General features: G+C 45.7%; 1 long non-coding RNA gene across 1 annotated transcript; it reads left to right on the top strand.

Annotated features, from left to right (window-relative positions):
* The first annotated feature begins 8,566 nt into the window (after positions 1-8,566).
* Positions 8,567-10,330, top strand: LOC148849712 (uncharacterized). The gene is made up of 2 exons (XR_016098999.1): positions 8,567-9,798; positions 9,871-10,330. It is a non-coding gene; the product is annotated as an uncharacterized LOC148849712 (long non-coding RNA).

The following is a 10,330-nucleotide window of genomic DNA, read 5'->3' as shown; positions in this document are numbered from 1 at the left end:
CCCCGGCTGAGGGAGTTCGTTTCCCCCAGGGTTAATCCTACAAGCTCCCTCAGGTGGAGGCATCGGAACCTTGGGCGGAGGAGAGGGTAGAACCGCCTCAGCAGACCCGAACTCAGTACTTCCCGAAGGAGGGGTCCGGTCGGGGCGTGTCCTCTTCGCATGGCGTCTCTGGCTGCCCAAGAGAAGGCGACGCGAATCAGCACTGGACATGATAGTTGTCAAAAGACCACAAGATATTAGTTCGACAATAAACAAAATACATGTGTACACAATTTTGTCACAAGGCACTACACGACCTAAAAGGCCGACCTACCGGAGCTCAAGCCTGCCTGCACGAGCTTCTCCTCAGTCAAGTAGTCCGAGCAAAGGAAGCCTAACGACGCCTAGGGGTCTTGGATGGCACCCCTCTAAGCAGTGGGGAAGGGCCACCCCTCGGGGATACGAACCACAAAGTAATCCCGCTTCCAGGCAGGAATCTTATTCGACAGCTCGTACAAGAGCTTATAACCGCGGCGGGGAGAAAGGTAATAAAAGCGTCTCTCCGGACGAACCCCAGGAGTAGCATTTTTTATACAGAGAATAAAAGTAAAAATGTCAAGGTCCAAGGGGAGGTAGTACTCATAAAACAAAGAAATGGTCCCAACCATGTTCCAGATAGCGTTGGGATGAAGTTGATCGATGGTAACATTAAAATGGTTTAGCACCTCCACTATTAGGGGTGCAAGGGAAGACGCAGGCCAGCCTCAAGATGTTCCTAGAAAATAACTATATCGTTGGGACCATGCTCCCAAGGGAAGTTACCTGTGGGGCGACTGTAGACAAGATCCCCAGGAAGGTGAAAATAACAGATTAGGGACCTGAGTCTCTCCACCGTCATAGAGGAGGGACCGAAGGTGTCAGGCTCCCTCCTAGGGAAAGTAGAGGCCACATCACCGGAGGTTTCTCGAGCCTCTGGAATCTGCTCCCAAGCTCCCCCCGAGCTTGAGGCAGCGTCATTGTCCTGGTTACCGTCCCGGTAATAAGTATGGTACGGATACCCAGACATGATTGACAATGATTGAGACTCACCGGAAAAGACGAAACGAAGTAAACGAAAGAGCTCTGGTAAACTTGATGGATGCGCGACCTCAGAATCCGATGACAGCATGATAGCATGATAGGAAATGAGGCCTAGGGGGCCCTCTTATTTATAACCACTACGCCTCCGAATCAACAGCCCAGATTGAGGCAGATCTGGCGGTTCGTAGTCAAGCTGACCACACGCTTTCTGAAACCGAAATGTGACTGGCTGCACGTCTCCCATGATTGAGGTAATTGCGGCTACACGACATCCAGAGTTAAGAGCCACTTCAACGCATTTTCGGTATTCGAAAAGTCAGAAATCCCTTGATTCTCGCACACGCATTTAATATGAGCAGTCAATCAAGTTTGAATTTCTGTCAAATCAGTCCATCGCACTTCATAAACTACCCGCGCTAAGGTGGTAATCTTAGCTCGAGGAGTGGGGGGAAATTGATGATGGATGATTTGACCCAACCTATGAAACGTTGACATGTAAACACTGACTCAGCATAAGCGACAGCTCAGCATTGAGGCCCAGTACAACCAAGTAACGGGCCCATAAAGCAGCTCGCTACATCGTAGCGCGCAAAGGAGGAGCTCGCCACAACGCGAGCTCCGGGTTCCCCGAGCTACTTCTAAAGGGATATTCCGAGGCAACTTTAGCTTGTGAGCTAAGAAAACTAGCTCGCCCGAGCTCCCAAACAGACAAGTCATTCTGAGGACCAATTCTACTTAGAGTACTCCTGAAGTATTTCGAGCTCGCTGCAAAGTAGCTCGCGAATGGGCCGCATGAGCATTCCTCAAGAAGCTTCTATCTGACAGGCCGTACCGATCAGACTGCGCCACATCCCTTACTGACAGCGCAGTCCCTGTCCTTTTGACAGTTTGCACCCACGTCTCTCAGTAGGTGGGGCGTGCTTATCATTTTGGAGACTTGTCACTCACTCGGGCGAGGAGTACGTCACAACGGCCACCTGCGCAGCCTTGGTAGGTAACGACTATGGCAGGGGCCTAGTGGCGGTTATGCCCGATCTCGCAAGAGCCCCCCTATAAAAGCCCTCAGGGCAGAAGAGAAGCTTCGGCTGGAGACCTCTAATCTCTCGAGTATAGTGATAAAGTGCGACCAACACTCTTAGCTATCACTCTTCTTTTCCTTCTTTCTTGCGCTCTAACTTAAGCATCGAAGTATTCCCACCGGGTAAAATCCTCGGGAATCCTTCCTTTCATCTTCTCAAGTGCCATCCGCTACCAGTAAGGAGCCAATCAGCGGCCAGCTAGGAGTACCCGGATCGTGCCGCATCAATTCTAATCACCTGAGTTTCAAGTAACTTGATTTGGTCAAGCATCATACCGATTTTCTTTTTTCTCTTTTCTTCCTCCATTAACGCTCTACCGTTCAAAGAAGCATGTTAGCACACGGAAGCACTAGAGTAGCACTTACCAGCACCTTTTCATTATAGCCCGCTTCCTCATTTTTTGAGAGGTAAAGTCTGTCCATTTATTTCATCTTCGGTTTTTTTCCCATTAAACAGGTTATTGCTCAATAAAACCCAGGCCAACTTGGTGTTTGATTTGAAAGAAAAGATAGAAAAACCTCTAAGTGCAACCTGAACAGAACTAATTAGGCTTTTGCAACGTTAACGAGCAACCATTAAGGAAATATGCAGATTGTAATACAATACAACAATAATGGCTGTAGAAAGGATTGTGGGTTCATGTGTAAACCCCAATATTATATTTTATATACCCGAGAATAATCTTGTCTCATCTTCTGCCTACAATCTGCCAAAATGTTGGCTGGATGCATCCTATCAAAGTATCAATAATCATAATAGTGAAAGCAGCCGCAAGCATTGTTAAGTTTTTATTAAGGCTGTATATGTTTGGTTTAAAGGAAAAATAAGGAAAGAAAGGAAAATGTAAAAAACCTTTACAAACCTTATGAATTTTTCTGACTTTCTTTTCCTTCCTCTATATTTTTCTTCAAATCAAACCCAGCCTAAGAGTTCATTTAGTGGAGCCATGATGTTGCAATCATAGAGATATGGTGGTTCAGCATCTATTAAAATAGCTTCATTAATTTTAGAATTGAACCCATTTTTTACTCGCTTTCTGATGAGGGTGATTTAATCCTCCAATCATAAGTGCCAAGTGGCAAGTTCGAATCGTTTGATTACACCTCGATGCCACAAGAAGGCAGGTCGGGTGGATCTAGGATGACCTAGGCCGACCTACCTGGCCTATATCTCAGCATGAGAGAGGTTGAATGCTGCTCCGGGACAAGGCGACACATATCAACTATGGAGGACAAGCTAATGGCCTCAGAGGCCCGCACAACCTCCCCGACTCGGGAAAACAAAGACTTGAGTATCTGGCAGAACGTCCGTATCTGGAGTAGCGTGCCTATCGGTTTCGAGTTGGATGACAGCATATCATCTGCTTGCACGATTTAAACAGTTCAGATGTAGATCACCGCCAATGTAGGATGGACGTGTCGGAACGGGTTCCCGACACTTGTACAAGGACCTCACCATTCTTTCAGAGGGTACGCGCAATCTGTGCAATTGATTCTCTCTCTTTTTCTCTATTTCCTCAAGCTCTCCACTCTCAACACTCTCACCGCTAAGTTAAGCATCGGGGTTCATCACCCCGGGTACTCTGATATTCTGTCCTTTTATAGTTCGTCAGTGGACCGACCTCATCAGCTCGTCCGTCTGAACTGTTAAGAAGCAAGGAGATCAACAAATTTGTGCGATATCACTTTCTTCTACCCACAATAGACTACAGCTGCACATCCCACAATACAATATGTTGATGTGTGATTGCAATTCAGATTTGACGTGTTTTTCTCACATCTGATATGCGATGGCAAGCTTTTCAAATTTTCACCCAAACAACTTCTAGTGTTCCCCGTGTGAGGTCCAACTGGAAATGCCCCAGAATCGACTCTGGGTCTCCTGCCCACCATAAATCTGCCCTTGCCTACCCACAATATACTAGGCCCCATGAAATAAAAACATTTTCCCCTGCATAATATTATGCAGAGAACAGAGAACGAGATGTTTTCTATGTATAACTGCGATAAACGTGAACAGAATTCTCTCGTGAATAGTAGATCCGAATTCACCAGAATCCCTCGCAAAGGGGGCACTAAGTGGGGCGCCACCAGCACCACCCTTTTATTAATCGCTGTTGAGAACTTTGTGCACACCAAGAGAATGTTGCTTGACCTCTGAAGTCTGGATCTGGAACATGCATGCCAGCTATAAGTGATGTGGCTAAGAGTATAGTAGACACCACCATTGAGTCATGAGTCATGACCATGTCCAGCTATAAGTGATGCAACACCTCATCCATCAGCAGCCTACCTCTTATTTGCTTGCCACGTCCACGTTTAATCGAATTAGCAAATTCAGGAGAGGCTTAGCACATGATTTGAGCGTATATATAAGGGTAAATTATACATAGGTATTTGTATTTTGGGGCAGCGATACAAATTTTCAATTGCAATATTTGAGTATACTGAATTTAAAAAAAAAAAGATGTTTGGGTCTATTCATTAGTATTATTTCGTCAATTAAACATTACTTAATGTTAAAAATACTCTCTTTATGTATTTTTGGAATAATTCTATAGAATAAAATTAAGAGATTATCGTTAGAAAATTTGAATATGTTATTTGCTATCTATGTGAAAATGCCATTATGGGGAGACATTCAATTACTTGAGAATGATCACGGCAATACATGAAATGGGTATTTTTGATACTATATAATGGTGGTTCAGTTGCTAGGATGTTATCATGCATGATACAGAACTACAGGTATATTGATGTAGTTGTGAGGAGTTCGATTTCAGTTGGGGCAAAAGCTAATTCGAGCATCCTTTACTGCCTTGTATTGAGAATATCTCCATGTTTGTATGTTTTATTTTAAGAGAAAATATTACGAATGCAAGGATGAAAATAACTGTTAGAGAAGAACGGTGCAAGCACAGCTTTAATCTGTAGAAGCCGATCTCGGTTGAGTTATTTTCCTAAATATATGCAAATCTTTAATTAAAAACAGTTGTATTGGAAAAGAGTTGGGGGTGAGATAGAGGTGACTAACTCTTCACGGGGTCGGTACTTAATAAAGGACAAGTGTCTCTCATCCTGTATCCTTTCCTAACGTATAAACATCAAAACAGTAGAGAGAGAGAGGGAATAATATGATATAGTTCACGCCTTTTGATACGAGTTAAGGAAATTTGCCCCACTTCGAGCATGAGGGAAGCTCCATAAAGAGTAAACAGAGGTAAAAAAAGAGAATGTTGTTCTATCTCCCTATTATGTTCATCGTAATGATATTTATAGGTCGTGGTATCCCCTATTGAGGCAGAGCATGATTACCAAACCATTGCAGCATGTATGCGGGGTCTCGGGTACCACCGGAGCTCCTCCTATCATTGTCATGTCCTGCGGACCTTGTCCTCAAGGTCAAAGTCAGGGAATTGTTGGACTATGTGAGTCAATGGTTCTTGATGAGGGTAGATTTGGCCCTTCAGTAGAATTGTGACATGTGGTAACTCGTGACAAATAGGCAAATATTCAGGTAGTTTTTCGATCAGGCAGTTTGCCACCGAGCAGTTTGTCACTAGGCAGTTTACTACCAGGCAATTTGCCATCGAGCAGTTTTCCACCAGGCAGTTCACCAACAGGCAGTTCATCACTTGCCACAGGGCAATTCGACATCAGGCAGTTCGCCCCCAGGCAGTTCTCCACCAAGCAGTTCGCCACTAGGCAGTTCTCCACCAAGCAGTTCGCGAGTAGGCAGTTCACCACCAAGTAGCTCATCACTAAGGCATGCCACCATCGGGTCAAATGATGAGGTAGTTAGCCAAAAAATTTTACATCACAAAACATTGGTACGTGACAAAAAACGGTTACATCAGTTCTCATGTAGCATCTTCGATGGGAAGGTTAGTTCACTTAATCAGTAGTTGGGTATGCCAGCAATGCCAGCGATGGGAAGGGTTGGGGCACAGCTTCAAAACGGAGATGTCGAAGACTGGGTGTATCTTTGCAGTGGGAAGGAGTTGGAGGAGGTAGGTGACGGGGCCAATTCTCTCCATGATTTTGAAAGGTTCAAAATAGCGTTTTGAGAGCTTGTGTGAGGGGCGAAATGCAATGGATGATTGTCGGTAGGGCTGAAGCTTAACATAGACCCAGGAATTAACTGAAAATTCTTTATCCCATCGATGCTTATCCAATTTGTTCTTCATGCGAAGTTGGGCACAGCAAGGTGATGCTTGAGCAGTGAAAGGGTACCATCGCGGTGACACATGTGATCGTCAAGAGCAGCGACTGATGTGGAACTACTGATGTCATCAACCAATGAGGGGGAACATCGTCCATAGAGTGCTTGGAATGGGGTCGTGCCAGTGGAAGAATGGGTGGAGGTATTATACCAACATTCTGCCCAAGGGAGTAGTTGTACCCAAGATTTAGGTTGATCTCCCACAAAGCACCTCAAATAAGTTTCTAAGGTTCTGTTGAGAACCTCTGTTTGGTCGTCGGTTTGAGGACGGTAGGCACTGCTAAATTTCATATGCGTGCCCTGTAGTTTGAAGAGTTCCCTCCAGAAAGTACTTAGGAAGAGCTTGTCTCTATCGTTGACGATTGACTTAGGAAAACCATGCAAACGAACCACCTCTTGAACGAAGTGTCCTGCTAATTTCGAGGTCGCGATTGTAGCGGGAAGGGCACATAAGTTGGCATATTTGGAGGGTCGATCAGAAACTACCCATATCATGTTCCTTCCCTGAGCAGGAGGCACTAGGATGAAATCCATTGAAATGTCATCCCAGACTTGTTAAGGAATCGGAAGCGGTTGTGAGAGACCCTTGGGTGCTGCTGGTTCATACTTATTCTGGAGACAGATATTGCAAACTGCAATATATCTCTTGGTGTCCTTGGCCATGGACGGCATGTAAAAAGAAGAGGATAGCCGACTCAATGTTTTGGCATAACCAGAAAGTCCTCCTTGAAGTGAGGAGTGGAATTCCCGTAGGAGGCATAAGAGCAGGTCAGCTGTAGCAGGGATAAAAAAGTTTTCCTTTGTACAGTAGCAAGCCATCCCGTATAATATAATATGAGTAACCCTCACGACGGTCATGGAGCTCTTGTAGTAGTTGTTGGGCCTCGGGATCTGTGGTTATGGCTTGGCGGAGATCATAAAAAAAATCCACCTGCTGCTGTGAAAACGCCATGAACAGTGAGAGAGTTGGTTTGGACGAATCAGGTTTGTATTGCATTGTAAATTCGAAACCCAATAGCTTAGTCAACCACTTTTGCTACTCCGGTGTTTGTATTGTTTGGTGAAGAAACTCTCGAAGGCTATGATGATCTTTGATAATGGTGAACTTCCTTGCAAGTAAATATTGTCGCCACTTGTGTACTGCTGCAGTAATAGCGTACATTTCTCGGGCATAAGTGGAGGTAGATTGGAGTCGAGGGCCTAGTCGCTCACTGTAGAAAGCGATGGGATGATGGGCCTGGGAGAGGACTGCTCCAATGGCCACTATGGATGTGTCTGTCTCAACTGTGAAAGGAATGGTGAAGTCCGGAAGTGCTAGTATCGGGGTTGTTGCCATAGCAGTTTTGAGAGCAAGGATTGCCTCGGTTGCTGCAGTGTGCTAGCGGAATTGATTGTGTTTTAAGAGGTCAGTCAAAGGAGCAACGGTGGAAGCATAGCCACGAACAAACTTGCGGTAATAGCCGGTGAGTCCCAAGAATCCACGAAGAGTTGTGACAGAGTAAGGTTGTGGCCATGAAAGCATGGCATCAATTTTCCGGGTGTCAGCTTTAACACCATTAGCTGAGAGAATGTTCCCTAGATATTCAATTTCAGGCTGGTCAAAAGAGCACTTGGAGAACTTTGCGTAAAATTGATGCTGGTGAAGAAGAGAGAATACTGAGCGCAAATGTTGGAGGTGATCAACCCATGATGTACTATAAACGAGGATATCATAAAAAAAAAACCAAAACAAATCTCCATAAAAATGGCATTACGAGAAACTCGTAATGTCCCTCGTGTGTGCGAATGCAGTTTTGTGAATGTTTGGAGCGTAGGTTGATCTTGGAGAAATATTTTGCAAAGTGGAGCTCGTCCAAGAGTTCATCGACGATTGGAATGGGAAAGCAATCCTTGACGGTCACTGTGCACGGTAGTTGACACAAAAACGCCATGATCCATCTTTCTTTTTGACGATGAGCACTGGGGAAGAGAAGGCGTTGGTGCTGTGACGAATAATTTCTGCCTACAACATGTCGTGGATCTGCCGCTCTAACTCGTCCTTCTGGAAGTGGGGGTATCTGTAGGGTCTCACGTTAATGGGGGGTGGTGTTTGGTTGCAAGGTAATGTGATGTTTGACGGGGCGGGGGGGCGGGGGGGGGGGGGGAGATATGTGATTGGGGGTGGAAAAAATGGTTGCAATTTGCTGGAGTAGGTGGAGAATGTCCGGGGCAACGGTGGACGAACAGTTGAAAGGGGAAGAGTCACAGTCAAGGGAAGGATAGGATGGTTGGGCTTCAATGTGGAAGAGGGCAGTTGTGGCTTGGTTCGAAAGGAGGCGTCGGAAATGGTTATGGGTAATTGGGATTGGTCGTGTAGGTGATGGAGTGCCATGAGGGTAACAAGTTCACCATTGAGGCTGAAGGACATTGTCAACGCCTTATGGTCAGTGGTGATCGATCCCAGCTGTTCGAGCCATTGAACACCAAGGACGGCATCAGCACTGGAGATGGGGAGGAGGTGAAAATCAACGGGAAGTGGAGTACCTTGGATGAACGGGGTGACAACGGGGCAAGTTCCTATGCATTGTAGTTGGTCGCCATTGCTGACGGTCACTAATGAGAAGGTGGAGAAATGAAGTGACGCGGGGGTGTAGGAAATTGTGTGTGCTCCCGGAGTCGACAAGGACGGAAATGGGATGGAAAAAATGAATGTGAGTAAGCGATTGGGTGTGGTGTGAATAACAGGGGTAGAGGATAGTTTATCCTCTTTCAATTTTGCAAAAGAGAGAGCAAAAGAGATAGTGGTGGGTTTGACGACGGCTAGCTCTCGTTGTATTTCGGATCCAAGTCTAGAGATGAAGCAGTTAAGGATTATTTGAGGGGATAGGTCGTCGATGTGGTTGCAAATGGTCTCGAAACAGGACTGGTAATCGGTGACTGAGGAGGTTTGGATTAGCTTGAAAAGGGCGGCCTCGTGGTTAACAAAGGAGGAAGGCCCGAAGCGTTCTTCAATTGTGGTGGTTAGATTGGCCCTAGTGGATAGCTGCTGGTTGCGATGCGTCCACTAAAACCAGCTAAGAGCTTGACTGGTCATGGGGGGTGGAACCGTCAAAGTGTGAGATCTCACAGCGGAGGGGACGAACGGAGAAGGAAAGGTTCGTGGCAGAAGATGAGGAAGTTGTCTGAGGCATGAGGATGACAAGGGGCTTGTCAGGGCGAGGAAGACGAAGGACCAGTTCATTGAGGGTGGATTGAATGTTGTCGAGCTTGGTTTGGTGGTCTGTGCTAGACGAACGAAGTTCTTCGATGGCATCCTCTAAGGCTTTGTATCTGGTTTGGACGCCAGCGGCGACTTGGTCGGCCATGGAGGCAGAGCGTGGAATGAAAGCACCATTGATACGAGCTAACGAAATTTGCCCCACTTCGAGCGTGAGGGAAGCTCCATAAAGAGGAAACTGAGGTAAGAAAAGAGAATTTTGTTCTATCTCCCTATCATTTCCATTTTAATGATATTTATAGTGATGCTTAACAGAAAGACGGTTACGCAAAAGAGGCACGATGCGTAACTAACTAAAGCTGCCTTGAGCTTTTTCTATTCCCTGAACCGAATGGACTTGGCAATATTCCTTCGGTGGTATCCCTTATTGTGGCAGAGCATGATCACCGGACCGTTGCAGCATGTGTGCGGAGTCTCGGGTACCAGTGGAGCTCCTCCTATCACCGTTCAATTGTCCTCGTCTTTGAACTAGTTAACTTTCCAAATGGGCCAGCCGTGGAGTGGAAACTGGAAAGAGTGAAGGTTGAGATGTATTTTAAGATTAGAAGTAGTCCAAATGGGATTAGGAGGTGAATTCCGCAAATTGGATGAGAACGAGGCTATCTAACATGGTGTTTGGAAGTGTTGGTGTTTTTTGGGACCAATTTTCAAGAAAAAACGTCCCAAAACCCATTTTTCACAAAAAATGAAAAAAAAAATGTTTTGATTTTGTTTA

Source organism: Nelumbo lutea, chromosome 5 (assembly GCF_056320005.1).
Source record: "Nelumbo lutea isolate HS-2025 chromosome 5, American lotus-T2T, whole genome shotgun sequence".
In the NCBI taxonomy this organism is placed as follows: Eukaryota; Viridiplantae; Streptophyta; class Magnoliopsida; order Proteales; family Nelumbonaceae; genus Nelumbo; species Nelumbo lutea.
This window is presented reverse-complemented; position numbering and strand designations above follow the sequence as displayed.